Raw genomic sequence first — 17,555 nt, 5'->3', positions numbered from 1 at the left:
CCATCAGATCACCTTTTCTATTTGTTCATCTGGCTGTTATAACTCAGGTACAGCAGCCAAACAAAATCTAAAGTCAATGATTTAAGGGTCAAGAGACCAACTAAAACAAATACTGATCTCCACAATGGTGACATAAAATTATGGTTTTCTCCTTCAGTGATTCTGCTTGTTAACATCAGGTGTCTTCAATGTTGGCAATAAAAAATAAAGAGTTCTTAATTCATCTTTGACATCTGTCTGTTATTCACATATTTTTGTTTAATTTTTTTATTGTTGTAAATTTTACTCATTTTAAATGGTTCACTTTTAAGGAATTAATTTGATTAATTATTACTAAATTCTAATTTGTTAAATATAACAATATTGCTGATTAGATATACACTGTAAAAAAATCCCATAAAATAACAGTCAAATGACTGTCAGCAACGGCTGCCATACAAAAACCGTAAAATTAATGTAAAATATCCTAATTTAAATAAGTGCAAAATACTTTTACAGAAATCTTCATAAATCTTTTTTAACAGAAACACAGTTATTTCACATTTACTTTCTGATTTTTTTACTGAAAAACATGCAGGTAATTATATGCATGAGTTGCTGTGACTATACGTCACTGCATCAGCAACTACACAGTTACTGTCTGTTAAATAAAGCAACATGTAGCATTTCATCTGTGTTTCTCTGCTCATCCTGGACTGAAGCTCAGGCTCTACTCTTCTTCATATCATCAGTGTTTCTCTGCTCATCCTGGACTGAAGCTCAGGCTCTACTCTTCAACACAATGGTGACACACGAAACACACCATACAGAAACACTTTAAACCCCAACAGAACATTAAACACTAACAGATCTCTCAGGATCTCAGCATCTTCACTTATTACAATCCAGACTTTATTTATTTCATACTAACATTCTTATTGAGAATTAACAGTGGTTTAGAAGTTGAAGTTTTATTGAAAAGAATAAAGTCTGATGTCACCATGATGGAGATCAGTGTTTGCTTTAGTTGGGCTCTTGACCTTTTAGTGTTTAACTTTAATGGTTTTCTGGCTGCATTAACTGTGTGTCTCTAATGCATATTAGTAATTGTAGCAATCCAAGAGAAACTCAGATCAGATAATGTTGGTCACTTTTTTGTGATAATAGTCATCATGTAATGTCCTACTTTATTAATACTACCTGAAATGAAGTATCTGATTAAGTCGTTAAATATTAGTTGTTCATTTTGCACGATAAAACTGCTATAGAAGATCATTCGGTGTTGTGATACTCAGATTTTATGAAGTCATTATACAGAAAATGTTTTGACAGGATCACATAGACTCACTCAGACATCAAGAATCAGCGTATGAATCACAACAACGGTGACAATGAAAAAAAAAACTGAATTACTATAAAGTCACAAAAAGGCTTTGTTGGTTGTCACCATTGTTGAAATTCATATGTTGATTCTTGATGTCTCTATACTACTAAAAAAATGAACCAGCTCAAAACTTTTTCTGTACAATATATATATATATATATTTTTTTATTTTTTTTTTTTTTTTTTTTTATTTCAGAGTGTTATAATACTGATGCCACAATATTTCAAGGGTTATGTGATAAATTATGACATTAATTATAGACTTTGTATAAAACTAAACTCCATCTACATATTATGAAATCTAAGCTGATATATTCCGAAATTTGACTGACACATCAGTGAATCAGATCATCATATGACGACTATAACATCATCAATGAATGACCAAGATCATCTGATATATTCTCCAGCATTTATTGATATAACAAATGTGTATCAATTACACAGTTAAAACAGCCAGAGCAAAATAAAAGTTATAAACTCAAGGGTCAAGAGCCCAACTAAAGCAGACACTGATCTCAATCATGGTGAAATCAAATTTATTTGAAAGTTTTTTACACTTTATTTAAATGAGCATATTTTACTTTAATTTTATGGTTTTTGTTTGGCAGCCGCAGCTGCCAGTCATTTGACCCTTTTTTAAAAAAAATTTTACAATGAAGGTATTTGATCATAATAATGCAGGAAATACCTGTGAAATAACAGTGTTTTTTCGGTTTATTTAAATTAGCATATTTTACTTTAATTTTATGGTTTTTGTTTGGCAGCCGCAGCTGACAGTCATTTGACCCTTTTTTTTTTTTTTTTTTTTTTTTTTTACAATGAAGGTATATGATCGTGATAATTCAGGAAATACCTGTAAAATAACAGTGTTTTTCAGTTTATTTAATTTAGGATGTTTTAAAGTTTTTTGGAGGGCTGACAGTCATTTGACCATTTTATCATTTAACTGTTTTGTTACTGTTTAATTACAGATTATATTTGTAATTTTACATACATTTTTATGTAATTTAAGAAAACAGAAAAAATACTGTATGAAAAATACAATCAATTTTCTGTATAAAAAATGTGAATTACTGTAATTTGTCATTAATGTCACAATACCTAAAATAACAGCTGAATTTTTATTTTACAGATATTATTTGTAATTTTACAGTGTTTTGAGTACAATTTAAAATTTAAGAAAATGATCGTCAAAAAATCACAGTTATTTTCTGTAAAATTAGGGGTTTTTTTTACAGTGTAGCGTATTCATTTTTACAGTGTGTGTCTATATTTGTTCTTCATGTGAGTACGTATACTAAATCCCCACTTTTGGTGCTTTGTCGAGAACGGCAGTAATGTAGCGCAGCAATACTCTGCACACAATCTGTCATATGCTCGCTGCCTGTCACTTATCACTTATTAACAGATATAGGAGTCAAAATGAAAGAAAGATTACATTTGTGAAATATTGATCCAACACATAAAAATGTACAATATTGGAAAATCAACCATGTGACCATGTGAGGAGATGCTCACGGTTGCTAACTTGGACAAAAAAAACGGAGTTGCTAACTGTCTTACAATGAGCTAATTGTCTTACATTGACAGCTGTCAGTGTGAAAACCTTGTCCCAAGATGTTTTTGATAAATTTTGGACGCAGAAGGACCACCTCTTGTTGAGGAGCATTCAAGTGGGACTTAAATATGCCATGGAGGGGTAAAAGATTATAAAATAAATATGGTGAGTAACAAGATTAATTTGGAAGCGAGGGTTTACAGATCACAAACAAGCGGGAGACGCCTCATGTTGCGGTCGTCACTATCGCAGAAAAACAATATCTAGGATCACCACTGTTCATTTATACCGCAGGGTAAGTTTAAGTTAATTTACGTTTAACCAGTTTAATATGGAGAGGCACTCCCAGTCAACAATTTGATCTCTCAGTGATCTCACCATGAGCTCTCATGATACCTGTGATGTGTTCACAATCCGAGTTCACAGTGAGCTAAAAGTGTATCCTCACAGCGTCCTCACTGTGTGCTCATGCTATAGTCATATATAGCAACTATATTGGTCTGATTGGTTGAAGGACTATCCAATTGCGTTCAGAGTCATTTGAACTATGCCCGTTGATCACGCCTCTCGTGCAGGAGAAAACACAGAGCAGACTCACCAGACTAATGTTCAATCTTAAGATTGAGCTTGGTCTGGTGATAGCCAGACTACACAAAGACTAGATATCCAGCATGCATTGCAGCATGAAGGTTTCAATCGTCACCATTGTTGAGATTCATAAGCTGATTCTTGATGCCTCTTTGTGTCTAAATGACACAGTAGTTCAAATGTTTGTGTCTTATTATGCAATTCAGATCCATTATAAATGATTATGACACTGTTGGATATCAAACTGTGTAATCTGAGGTCTATTATAATTTAAAATATCAAGGTCAAACAAAATAATAAAACATCAACATCTAAATCTCTATTAATTGCTGAGATCTTCACATATTTAATGTGAATATATTTAAGTAATAGGACAGGTGATCCATCTAGATCAATATTATTGTGTACCAAACAGGTCAATCTTTGACAATATTTCCTTAATTAGAGATATTATATAGGCTTCCAAATGATTTAATATCAATTGTGGTGTGTTGTCTTTAGACCAAGAGAAAGCGTTTGATCAGGTTTAGCATGCTTATCTATGGAATGTTTTAGAAGCTTTTGGTTTTAATAAGAAGTTTAAGTTTAAGTTTAATAGTGCTCTTATGTGCTTCATTCGAGGTCAGTAGAGGTATTAGACAAGGATGTTCATTATCAGGAATGTTATATTCTCTTGTTATTCAACCACTTCTACAAACATCCATCCATCCATCCATCCATCCATCCATCTTCTTCCGCTTATCCGGGGCCGGGTCGCGGGGGCAGCAGTCTAAGCAGGGATGCCCAGACTTCCCTCTCCCTAGACACTTCCTCCAGCTCTTCCGGGGGAACACCGAGGCGTTCCCAGGCCAGCCGGGAGACATAGTCCCTCCAGCGTGTCCTAGGTCTTCCCCGGGGTCTCCTCCCGGTGGGACATGCCCGGAACACCTTCCCGGGAAGGCGTCCAGGAGGCATCCGGAAAAGATGCCCGAGCCACCTCAACTGGCCCCTCTCGATGTGGAGGAGCAGCGGCTCTACTCTGAGCTCCTCCCGAGTGACTGAGCTTCTCACCCTATCTCTAAGGGATCGCCCAGCCACCCTGCGGAGAAAGCTCATTTCGGCCGCCTGTATCCGGGATCTTGTCCTTTCGATCATAACCCACAGCTCATGACCATAGGTGAGAGTAGGAACGTAGATTGACCGGTAAATCGAGAGCTTCGCCTTACGGCTCAGCTCCTTCTTCACCACGACAGATCGGTACAGCGACCGCATTACTGCAGAAGCTGCACCGATCCGTCTGTCAATCTCCCGTTCCATCCTTCCCTCACTCGTGAACAAGACCCCAAGATACTTGAACTCCTCCACTTGAGGCAGGAACTCTCCACCAACCTGAAGCGGGCAAACCACCCTTTTCCGACTGAGAACCATGGCCTCGGATTTGGAGGTGCTGATTCTCATCCCAGCCGCTTCACACTCGGCTGCAAACCGTCCTCGTGCATGCTGAAGGTCCTGGTCTGATGGGGCCAACACGACAACATCATCCGCAAAGAGCAGAGATGAAAGTGTGTGGTCCCCAAACCTGACCCCCTCCGGCCCCTGGCTGCGCCTAGAAATTCTGTCCATAAAAGTTATGAACAGAACCGGTGACAAAGGGCAGCCCTGCCGGAGTCCAACATGCACCGGGAACAAGTCTGACTTACTGCCGGCAATGCGAACCAAGCTCCTGCTCCGGTCGTACAGGGACCGGGTAGCCCTTAGCAAAGGGCCCCGAACCCCATACTCCCAGAGCACCCTCCACAAGATGCCGCGAGGGACACAGTCGAATGCCTTCTCCAAATCCACAAAGCACATGTGGATTGGTTGGGCAAACTCCCATGAACCCTCCAGCACCCTGTAGAGGGTATAGAGCTGGTCCAGTGTTCCATGACCAGGACGAAAACCACACTGTTCCTCCTGAATCCGAGGTTCTACTATCGGCCGGATTCTCCTCTCCAGTACCCTGGAATATACTTTCCCGGGGAGGCTGAGAAGTGTGATCCCCCTATAGTTGTTCTACAAACAATTAGGAAGAATTTAGATGGTTTTAGGATACCACTTTGTGATGTTAATTTTTGTATATCAGCTTATGCCGACGACCTTATAATAATTAATAAACAAAGTGACATATATGTTTTATCTAAATTGATAGAAGACTTTGGAAAATGGTCTTCAGCAAAAGTAAATTGTAAAAAAAGTGGGCCATTTTTATTAGGGGATTGGAATGAAGGGAAACCAATTCTTCCTGAAGGTCTGAGTTGAAATAGGTAGGGTTGCAGAGATTTATTATTATTATTTTTTATTTTTTTTTATTTTTAGGAGATGATAATATCTTACAAAAAAAATGGGATGATTTATTACAAAGAGTGAAAGGTCGTCTAGACAAATGGAAGTGGATTCTACCCAACCTGTCTTATAGGGGAAGAACACTTATTGTAAATAATTTGGTCGCTTTACTCTTATGGCACAGACTGGTTTGTATTGATCCTCCAGTGAAATTGATGGCCGGGATTCAAGCGGATTTTGTTTACTTTTTTTGGGAGTATTTTATTTTTGCCCAAAGAAGAAGGGGGCCAAGGAGTGGTTCTTCTCCAGAGAAGGAGTGCAGCTTTCCAGTTGTGTTTTTACTCAGGACTGTTGGAAACCTTGGAATAGATAAACCTCTTTTTTTTAATGGACCCTAAGTGCTTGGATATTTTAAAATTGTTGTCTTTTTATCAGCATCTTTTCAAGATTTGGAGTTTTATTCATATTCAAAAGACAGAAAATTTGCATTCCATTTTTTGGTTTCTGAATGAACCCTTGATTTTTAAGGCAAGACTGGATCTGTCTGCGACCATTTTTTTTACCAGGATTCAATAAGATTTTACAAAATTCAGGTTCCCTTTCAGTCGCTCACGTTCGACGTGACGACATCATTTCCCCCCTATTTTATACCTTGAAACACAAACACACTCACACATCTGTTCAATTCTACAGATCCACAAACATTCAGACAAAACACAATCCATTAGAGGAAACATCAGAGTACATTACCAGCTGAGGTCGTCTCTGGTGTGACTGTTGTATCGGGGCTTATGATGTTAGTAACAGCTGAAAAATAATGACTAATGGTTAATACCAATAAATCAACAAACACAAATAATACCAAGAGCTCATGAACACATAATTATCTGCACAGTATGCTGAATAGCACACAGTTGTTCTAACCAGCTCATAGACATAATAATTGTCTGGACAGGCTTTGACATTAATGGGAAAAAACAAACGGAGTTGCTAACTGTCTTACAATGAGCTAATTGTCTTACATTGACAGCTGTCAGTGTGAAAACCTTGTCCCAAGATGTTTTTGATAAATTTTGGACGCAGAAGGACCACCTCTCGTTGAGGAGCATTCAAGTGGGACTTAAATATGCCATGGAGGGGTAAAAGATTATAAAATAAATATGGTGAGTAACAAGATTAATTTGGAAGCGAGGGTTTACAGATCACAAACAAGCGGGAGACGCCTCATGTTGCGGTCGTCACTATCGCAGAAAAACAATATCTAGGATCACCACTGTTCATTTATACCGCAGGGTAAGTTTAAGTTAATTTACGTTTAACCAGTTTAATATGGAGAGGCACTCCCAGTCAACAATTTGATCTCTCAGTGATCTCACCATGAGCTCTCATGATACCTGTGATGTGTTCACAATCCGAGTTCACAGTGAGCTAAAAGTGTATCCTCACAGCGCCCTCACTGTGTGCTCATGCTATAGTCATATATAGCAACTATATTGGTCTGATTGGTTGAAGGACTATCCAATTGCGTTCAGAGTCATTTGAACTATGCCCGTTGATCACGCCTCTCGTGCAGGAGAAAACACAGAGCAGACTCACCAGACTAATGTTCAATCTTAAGATTGAGCTTGGTCTGGTGATAGCCAGACTACACAAAGACTAGATACCCAGCATGCATTGCAGCATGAAGGTTTCAATCGTCACCATTGTTGAGATTCATAAGCTGATTCTTGATGCATCTTTGTGTCTAAATGACACAGTAGTTCAAATGTTTGTGTCTTATTATGCAATTCAGATCCATTATAAATGATTATGACACTGTTGGATATCAAACTGTGTAATCTGAGGTCTATTATAATTTAAAATATCAAGGTCAAACAAAATAATAAAACATCAACATCTAAATCTCTATCAATTGCTGAGATCTTCACATATTTAATGTGAATATATTTAAGTAATAGGACAGGTGATCCATCTAGATCAATATTATTGTGTACCAAACAGGTCAATCTTTGACAATATTTCCTTAATTAGAGATATTATATAGGCTTCCAAATTATTTAATATCAATTGTGGTGTGTTGTCTTTAGACCAAGAGAAAGCGTTTGATCAGGTTTAGCATGCTTATCTATGGAATGTTTTAGAAGCTTTTGGTTTTAATGAGAAGTTTAAGTTTAATAGTGCTCTTATGTGCTTTATTCGAGGTCAGTAGAGGTATTAGACAAGGATGTTCATTATCAGGAATGGTATATTCTCTTGTTATTCAACCACTTCTACAAACAATTAGGAAGAATTTAGATGGTTTTAGGATACCACTTTGTGATGTTAATTTTTGTATATCAGCTTATGCCGACGACCTTATAATAATTAATAAACAAAGTGACATATATGTTTTATCTAAATTGATAGAAGACTTTGGAAAATGGTCTTCAGCAAAAGTAAATTGTAAAAAAAAAGTGGGGCATTTTTATTAGGGGATTGGAATGAAGGGAAACCAATTCTTCCTGAAGGTCTGAGTTGAAATAGGTAGGGTTGCAGAGATTTATTATTATTATTATTTTTTTTAAATTTTTTTTTTAGGAGATGATAATATCTTACAAAAAAATTGGGATGATTTATTACAAAGAGTGAAAGGTCGTCTAGACAAATGGAAGTGGATTCTACCCAACCTGTCTTATAGGGGAAGAACACTTATTGTAAATAATTTGGTCGCTTTACTCTTATGGCACAGACTGGTTTGTATTGATCCTCCAGTGAAATTGATGGCCGGGATTCAAGCGGATTTTGTTGACTTTTTTTGGGAGTATTTTATTTTTGCCCAAAGAAGAAGGGGGCCAAGGAGTGGTTCTTCTCCAGAGAAGGAGTGCAGCTTTCCAGTTGTGTTTTTACTCAGGACTGTTGGAAACCTTGGAATAGATAAACCTCTTTTTTGAATGGACCCTAAGTGCTTGTATATTTTAAAATTGTTGTCTTTTTATCAGCATCTTTTCAAGATTTGGAGTTTTATTCATATTCAAAAGACAGAAAATTTGCATTCCATTTTTTGGTTTCTGAATGAACCCTTGATTTTTAAGGCAAGACTGGATCTGTCTGCGACCATTTTTTTTACCAGGATTCAATAAGATTTTACAAAATTCAGGTTCCCTTTCAGTCGCTCACGTTCGACGTAACGTCGACGTGACGACATCATTTCCCCCCTAGTTTATACCTTGAAACACAAACACACTCACACATCTGTTCAATTCTACAGATCCACAAACATTCAGACAAAACACAATCCATTAGAGGAAACATCAGAGTACATTACCAGCTGAGGTCGTCTCTGGTGTGACTGTTGTATCGGGGCTTATGATGTTAGTAACAGCTGAAAAATAATGACTAATGGTTAATACCAATAAAACAACAAACACAAATAATACCAAGAGCTCATGAACACATAATTATCTGCACAGTATGCTGAATAGCACACAGTTGTTCTAACCAGCTCATAGACATAATAATTGTCTGGACAGGCTTTGACATTAATGGGAAAAAACAAACGGAGTTGCTAACTGTCTTACAATGAGCTAATTGTCTTACATTGACAGCTGTCAGTGTGAAAACCTTGTCCCAAGATGTTTTTGATAAATTTTGGACGCAGAAGGACCACCTCTCGTTGAGGAGCATTCAAGTGGGACTTAAATATGCCATGGAGGGGTAAAAGATTATAAAATAAATATGGTGAGTAACAAGATTAATTTGGAAGCGAGGGTTTACAGATCACAAACAAGCGGGAGACGCCTCATGTTGCGGTCGTCACTATCGCAGAAAAACAATATCTAGGATCACCACTGTTCATTTATACCGCAGGGTAAGTTTAAGTTAATTTACGTTTAACCAGTTTAATATGGAGAGGCACTCCCAGTCAACAATTTGATCTCTCAGTGATCTCACCATGAGCTCTCATGATACCTGTGATGTGTTAACAATCCGAGTTCACAGTGAGCTAAAAGTGTATCCTCACAGCGCCCTCACTGTGTGCTCATGCTATAGTCATATATAGCAACTATATTGGTCTGATTGGTTGAAGGACTATCCAATTGCGTTCAGAGTCATTTGAACTATGCCCGTTGATCACGCCTCTCGTGCAGGAGAAAACACAGAGCAGACTCACCAGACTAATGTTCAATCTTAAAATTGAGCTTGGTCTGGTGATAGCCAGACTACACAAAGACTAGATACCCAGCATGCATTGCAGCATGAAGGTTTCAATCGTCACCATTGTTGAGATTCATAAGCTGATTCTTGATGCCTCTGTGTGTCTAAATGACACAGTAGTTCAAATGTTTGTGTCTTATTATGCAATTCAGATCCATTATAAATGATTATGACACTGTTGGATATCAAACTGTGTAATCTGAGGTCTATTATAATTTAAAATATCAAGGTCAAACAAAATAATAAAACATCAACATCTAAATCTCTATCAATTGCTGAGATCTTCACATATTTAATGTGAATATATTTAAGTAATAGGACAGGTGATCCATCTAGATCAATATTATTGTGTACCAAACAGGTCAATCTTTGACAATATTTCCTTAATTAGATATATTATATAGGCTTCCAAATTATTTAATATCAATTGTGGTGTGTTGTCTTTAGACCAAGAGAAAGCGTTTGATCAGGTTTAGCATGCTTATCTATGGAATGTTTTAGAAGCTTTTGGTTTTAATGAGAAGTTTAAGTTTAATAGTGCTCTTATGTGCTTCATTCGAGGTCAGTAGAGGTATTAGACAAGGATGTTCATTATCAGGAATGTTATATTCTCTTGTTATTCAACCACTTCTACAAACAATTAGGAAGAATTTAGATGGTTTTAGGATACCACTTTGTGATGTTATTTTTTGTATATCAGCTTATGCCGACGACCTTATAATAATTAATAAACAAAGTGACATATATGTTTTTATCTAAATTGATAGAAGACTTTGGAAAATGGTCTTCAGCAAAAGTAAATTGTAAAAAAAGTGGGGCATTTTTATTAGGGGATTGGAATGAAGGGAAACCAATTCTTCCTGAAGGTCTGAGTTGAAATAGGTAGGGTTGCAGAGATTTATTATTATTATTATTATTATTATTATTATTTTTTTTTATTTTTTTTTAGGAGATGATAATATCTTACAAAAAAATTGGGATGATTTATTACAAAGAGTGAAAGGTCGTCTAGACAAATGGAAGTGGATTCTACCCAACCTGTCTTATAGGGGAAGAACACTTATTGTAAATAATTTGGTCGCTTTACTCTTATGGCACAGACTGGTTTGTATTGATCCTCCAGTGAAATTGATGGCCGGGATTCAAGCGGATTTTGTTGACTTTTTTTGGGAGTATTTTATTTTTGCCCAAAGAAGAAGGGGGCCAAGGAGTGGTTCTTCTCCAGAGAAGGAGTGCAGCTTTCCAGTTGTGTTTTTACTCAGGACTGTTGGAAACCTTGGAATAGATAAACCTCTTTTTTTTAATGGACCCTAAGTGCTTGGATATTTTAAAATTGTTGTCTTTTTATCAGCATCTTTTCAAGATTTGGAGTTTTATTCATATTCAAAAGACAGAAAATTTGCATTCCATTTTTTGGTTTCTGAATGAACCCTTGATTTTTAAGGCAAGACTGGATCTGTCTGCGACCATTTTTTTACCAGGATTCAATAAGATTTTACAAAATTCAGGTTCCCTTTCAGTCGCTCACGTTCGACGTAACGTCGACGTGACGACATCATTTCCCCCCTAGTTTATACCTTGAAACACAAACACACTCACACATCTGTTCAATTCTACAGATCCACAAACATTCAGACAAAACACAATCCATTAAAGGAAACATCAGAGTACATTACCAGCTGAGGTCGTCTCTGGTGTGACTGTTGTATCGGGGCTTATGATGTTAGTAACAGCTGAAAAATAATGACTAATGGTTAATACCAATAAAACAACAAACACAAATAATACCAAGAGCTCATGAACACATAATTATCTGCACAGTATGCTGAATAGCACACAGTTGTTCTAACCAGCTCATAGACATAATAATTGTCTGGACAGGCTTTGACATTAATGGGAAAAAACAAACGGAGTTGCTAACTGTCTTACAATGAGCTAATTGTCTTACATTGACAGCTGTCAGTGTGAAAACCTTGTCCCAAGATGTTTTTGATAAATTTTGGACGCAGAAGGACCACCTCTCGTTGAGGAGCATTCAAGTGGGACTTAAATATGCCATGGAGGGGTAAAAGATTATAAAATAAATATGGTGAGTAACAAGATTAATTTGGAAGCGAGGGTTTACAGATCACAAACAAGCGGGAGACGCCTCATGTTGCGGTCGTCACTATCGCAGAAAAACAATATCTAGGATCACCACTGTTCATTTATACCGCAGGGTAAGTTTAAGTTAATTTACGTTTAACCAGTTTAATATGGAGAGGCACTCCCAGTCAACAATTTGATCTCTCAGTGATCTCACCATGAGCTCTCATGATACCTGTGATGTGTTCACAATCCGAGTTCACAGTGAGCTAAAAGTGTATCCTCACAGCGCCCTCACTGTGTGCTCATGCTATAGTCATATATAGCAACTATATTGGTCTGATTGGTTGAAGGACTATCCAATTGCGTTCAGAGTCATTTGAACTATGCCCGTTGATCACGCCTCTCGTGCAGGAGAAAACACAGAGCAGACTCACCAGACTAATGTTCAATCTTAAGATTGAGCTTGGTCTGGTGATAGCCAGACTACACAAAGACTAGATACCCAGCATGCATTGCAGCATGAAGGTTTCAATCGTCACCATTGTTGAGATTCATAAGCTGATTCTTGATGCATCTTTGTGTCTAAATGACACAGTAGTTCAAATGTTTGTGTCTTATTATGCAATTCAGATCCATTATAAATGATTATGACACTGTTGGATATCAAACTGTGTAATCTGAGGTCTATTATAATTTAAAATATCAAGGTCAAACAAAATAATAAAACATCAACATCTAAATCTCTATCAATTGCTGAGATCTTCACATATTTAATGTGAATATATTTAAGTAATAGGACAGGTGATCCATCTAGATCAATATTATTGTGTACCAAACAGGTCAATCTTTGACAATATTTCCTTAATTAGAGATATTATATAGGCTTCCAAATTATTTAATATCAATTGTGGTGTGTTGTCTTTAGACCAAGAGAAAGCGTTTGATCAGGTTTAGCATGCTTATCTATGGAATGTTTTAGAAGCTTTTGGTTTTAATGAGAAGTTTAAGTTTAATAGTGCTCTTATGTGCTTCATTCCAGGTCAGTAGAGGTATTAGACAAGGATGTTCATTATCAGGAATGTTATATTCTCTTGTTATTCAACCACTTCTACAAACATCCATCCATCCATCCATCCATCCATCCATCTTCTTCCGCTTATCCGGGGCCGGGTCGCGGGGGCAGCAGTCTAAGCAGGGATGCCCTGACTTCCCTCTCCCTAGACACTTCCTCCAGCTCTTCCGGGGGAACACCGAGGCGTTCCCAGGCCAGCCGGGAGACATAGTCCCTCCAGCGTGTCCTAGGTCTTCCCCGGGGTCTCCTCCCGGTGGGACATGCCCGGAATACCTTCCCGGGAAGGCGTCCAGGAGGCATCCGGAAAAGATGCCCGAGCCACCTCAACTGGCCCCTCTCGATGTGGAGGAGCAGCGGCTCTACTCTGAGCTCCTCCCGAGTGACTGAGCTTCTCACCCTATCTCTAAGGGATCGCCCAGCCACCCTGCAGAGAAAGCTCATTTCGGCCGCCTGTATCCGGGATCTTGTCCTTTCGGTCATAACCCACAGCTCATGACCATAGGTGAGAGTAGGAACGTAGATTGACCGGTAAATCGAGAGCTTCGCCTTACGGCTCAGCTCCTTCTTCACCACGACAGACCGGTACAGCGACCGCATTACTGCAGAAGCTGCACCGATCCGTCTGTCAATCTCCCGTTCCATCCTTCCCTCACTCGTGAACAAGACCCCAAGATACTTGAACTCCTCCACTTGAGGCAGGAACTCTCCACCAACCTGAAGCGGGCAAACCACCCTTTTCCGACTGAGAACCATGGCCTCGGATTTGGAGGTGCTGATTCTCATCCCAGCCGCTTCACACTCGGCTGCAAACCGTCCTCGTGCATGCTGAAGGTCCTGGTCTGATGGGGCCAACACGACAACATCATCCGCAAAGAGCAGAGATGAAATTGTGTGGTCCCCAAACCTCACCCCCTCCGGCCCCTGGCTGCGCCTAGAAATTCTGTCCATAAAAGTTATGAACAGAACCGGTGACAAAGGGCAGCCCTGCCGGAGTCCAACATGCACCGGGAACAAGTCTGACTTACTGCCGGCAATGCGAACCAAGCTCCTGCTCCGGTCGTACAGGGACCGGGTAGCCCTTAGCAAAGGGCCCCGAACCCCATACTCCCAGAGCACCCTCCACAAGATGCCGCGAGGGACACAGTCGAATGCCTTCTCCAAATCCACAAAGCACATGTGGATTGGTTGGGCAAACTCCCATGAACCCTCCAGCACCCTGTAGAGGGTTTAGAGCTGGTCCAGTGTTCCACGACCAGGACGAAAACCACACTGTTCCTCCTGAATCCGAGGTTCTACTATCGGCCGGATTCTCCTCTCCAGTACCCTGGAATATACTTTCCCGGGGAGGCTGAGAAGTGTGATCCCCCTATAGTTGTTCTACAAACAATTAGGAAGAATTTAGATGGTTTTAGGATACCACTTTGTGATGTTAATTTTTGTATATCAGCTTATGCCGACGACCTTATAATAATTAATAAACAAAGTGACATATATGTTTTATCTAAATTGATAGAAGACTTTGGAAAATGGTCTTCAGCAAAAGTAAATTGTAAAAAAAGTGGGGCATTTTTATTAGGGGATTGGAATGAAGGGAAACCAATTCTTCCTGAAGGTCTGAGTTGAAATAGGTAGGGTTGCAGAGATTTATTATTATTATTTTTTTTATTTATTTTTTTTTTATTTTTTTTTAGGAGATGATAATATCTTACAAAAAAATTGGGATGATTTATTACAAAGAGTGAAAGGTCGTCTAGACAAATGGAAGTGGATTCTACCCAACCTGTCTTATAGGGGAAGAACACTTATTGTAAATAATTTGGTCGCTTTACTCTTATGGCACAGACTGGTTTGTATTGATCCTCCAGTGAAATTGATGGCCGGGATTCAAGCGGATTTTGTTGACTTTTTTTGGGAGTATTTTATTTTTGCCCAAAGAAGAAGGGGGCCAAGGAGTGGTTCTTCTCCAGAGAAGGAGTGCAGCTTTCCAGTTGTGTTTTTACTCAGGACTGTTGGAAACCTTGGAATAGATAAACCTCTTTTTTTTAATGGACCCTAAGTGCTTGGATATTTTAAAATTGTTGTCTTTTTATCAGCATCTTTTCAAGATTTGGAGTTTTATTCATATTCAAAAGACAGAAAATTTGCATTCCATTTTTTGGTTTCTGAATGAACCCTTGATTTTTAAGGCAAGACTGGATCTGTCTGCGACCATTTTTTTACCAGGATTCAATAAGATTTTACAAAATTCAGGTTCCCTTTCAGTCGCTCACGTTCGACGTAACGTCGACGTGACGACATCATTTCCCCCCTAGTTTATACCTTGAAACACAAACACACTCACACATCTGTTCAATTCTACAGATCCACAAACATTCAGACAAAACACAATCCATTAGAGGAAACATCAGAGTACATTACCAGCTGAGGTCGTCTCTGGTGTGACTGTTGTATCGGGGCTTATGATGTTAGTAACAGCTGAAAAATAATGACTAATGGTTAATACCAATAAAACAACAAACACAAATAATACCAAGAGCTCATGAACACATAATTATCTGCACAGTATGCTGAATAGCACACAGTTGTTCTAAGCAGCTCATAGACATAATAATTGTCTGGACAGGCTTTGACATTAATGGGAAAAAACAAACGGAGTTGCTAACTGTCTTACAATGAGCTAATTGTCTTACATTGACAGCTGTCAGTGTGAAAACCTTGTCCCAAGATGTTTTTGATAAATTTTGGACGCAGAAGGACCACCTCTCGTTGAGGAGCATTCAAGTGGGACTTAAATATGCCATGGAGGGGTAAAAGATTATAAAATAAATATGGTGAGTAACAAGATTAATTTGGAAGCGAGGGTTTACAGATCACAAACAAGCGGGAGACGCCTCATGTTGCGGTCGTCACTATCGCAGAAAAACAATATCTAGGATCACCACTGTTCATTTATACCGCAGGGTAAGTTTAAGTTAATTTACGTTTAACCAGTTTAATATGGAGAGGCACTCCCAGTCAACAATTTGATCTCTCAGTGATCTCACCATGAGCTCTCATGATACCTGTGATGTGTTAACAATCCGAGTTCACAGTGAGCTAAAAGTGTATCCTCACAGCGCCCTCACTGTGTGCTCATGCTATAGTCATATATAGCAACTATATTGGTCTGATTGGTTGAAGGACTATCCAATTGCGTTCAGAGTCATTTGAACTATGCCCGTTGATCACGCCTCTCGTGCAGGAGAAAACACAGAGCAGACTCACCAGACTAATGTTCAATCTTAAGATTGAGCTTGGTCTGGTGATAGCCAGACTACACAAAGACTTGATACCCAGCATGCATTGCAGCATGAAGGTTTCAATCGTCACCATTGTTGAGATTCATAAGCTGATTCTTGATGCCTCTTTGTGTCTAAATGACACAGTAGTTCAAATGTTTGTGTCTTATTATGCAATTCAGATCCATTATAAATGATTATGACACTGTTGGATATCAAACTGTGTAATCTGAGGTCTATTATAATTTAAAATATCAAGGTCAAACTAAATAATAAAACATCAACATCTAAATCTCTATTAATTGCTGAGATCTTCACATATTTAATGTGAATATATTTAAGTAATAGGACAGGTGATCCATCTAGATCAATATTATTGTGTACCAAACAGGTCAATCTTTGACAATATTTCCTTAATTAGAGATATTATATAGGCTTCCAAATTATTTAATATCAATTGTGGTGTGTTGTCTTTAGACCAAGAGAAAGCGTTTGATCAGGTTTAGCATGCTTATCTATGGAATGTTTTAGAAGCTTTTGGTTTTAATGAGAAGTTTAAGTTTAATAGTGCTCTTATGTGCTTCATTCGAGGTCAGTAGAGGTATTAGACAAGGATGTTCATTATCAGGAATGTTATATTCTCTTGTTATTCAACCACTTCTACAAACATCCATCCATCCATCCATCTTCTTCCGCTTATCTGGGGCCGGGTCGCGGGGGCAGCAGTCTAAGCAGGGATGCCCTGACTTCCCTCTCCCTAGACACTTCCTCCAGCTCTTCCGGGGGAACACCGAGGCGTTCCCAGGCCAGCCGGGAGACATAGTCCCTCCAGCGTGTCCTAGGTCTTCCCCGGGGTCTCCTCCCGGTGGGACATGCCCGGAACACCTTCCCGGGAAGGCGTCCAGGAGGCATCCGGAAAAGATGCCCGAGCCACCTCAACTGGCCCCTCTCGATGTGGAGGAGCAGCGGCTCTACTCTGAGCTCCTCCCGAGTGACTGAGCTTCTCACCCTATCTCTAAGGGATCGCCCAGCCACCCTGCGGAGAAAGCTCATTTCGGCCGCCTGTATCCGGGATCTTGTCCTTTCGGTCATAACCCACAGCTCATGACC

At 38.9% G+C, this 17,555-nt stretch overlaps 1 protein-coding gene across 1 annotated transcript in view; it reads right to left on the bottom strand.

Moving 5' to 3' along the window:
• The window catches only part of LOC309493640 (uncharacterized protein), a 544,011-nt gene that overhangs the window by 196,900 nt on the left and 329,556 nt on the right, over positions 1 to 17,555 (bottom strand). The window lies entirely within an intron of this gene.

Source organism: Leuciscus leuciscus (genome assembly GCF_965113295.1).
Source record: "Leuciscus leuciscus genome assembly, chromosome: 3".
NCBI classification, from domain to species: Eukaryota; Metazoa; Chordata; class Actinopteri; order Cypriniformes; family Leuciscidae; genus Leuciscus; species Leuciscus leuciscus.
Note: the sequence above shows the minus strand (reverse complement) of the source record. Positions and strands in the feature narration are given on the sequence as shown.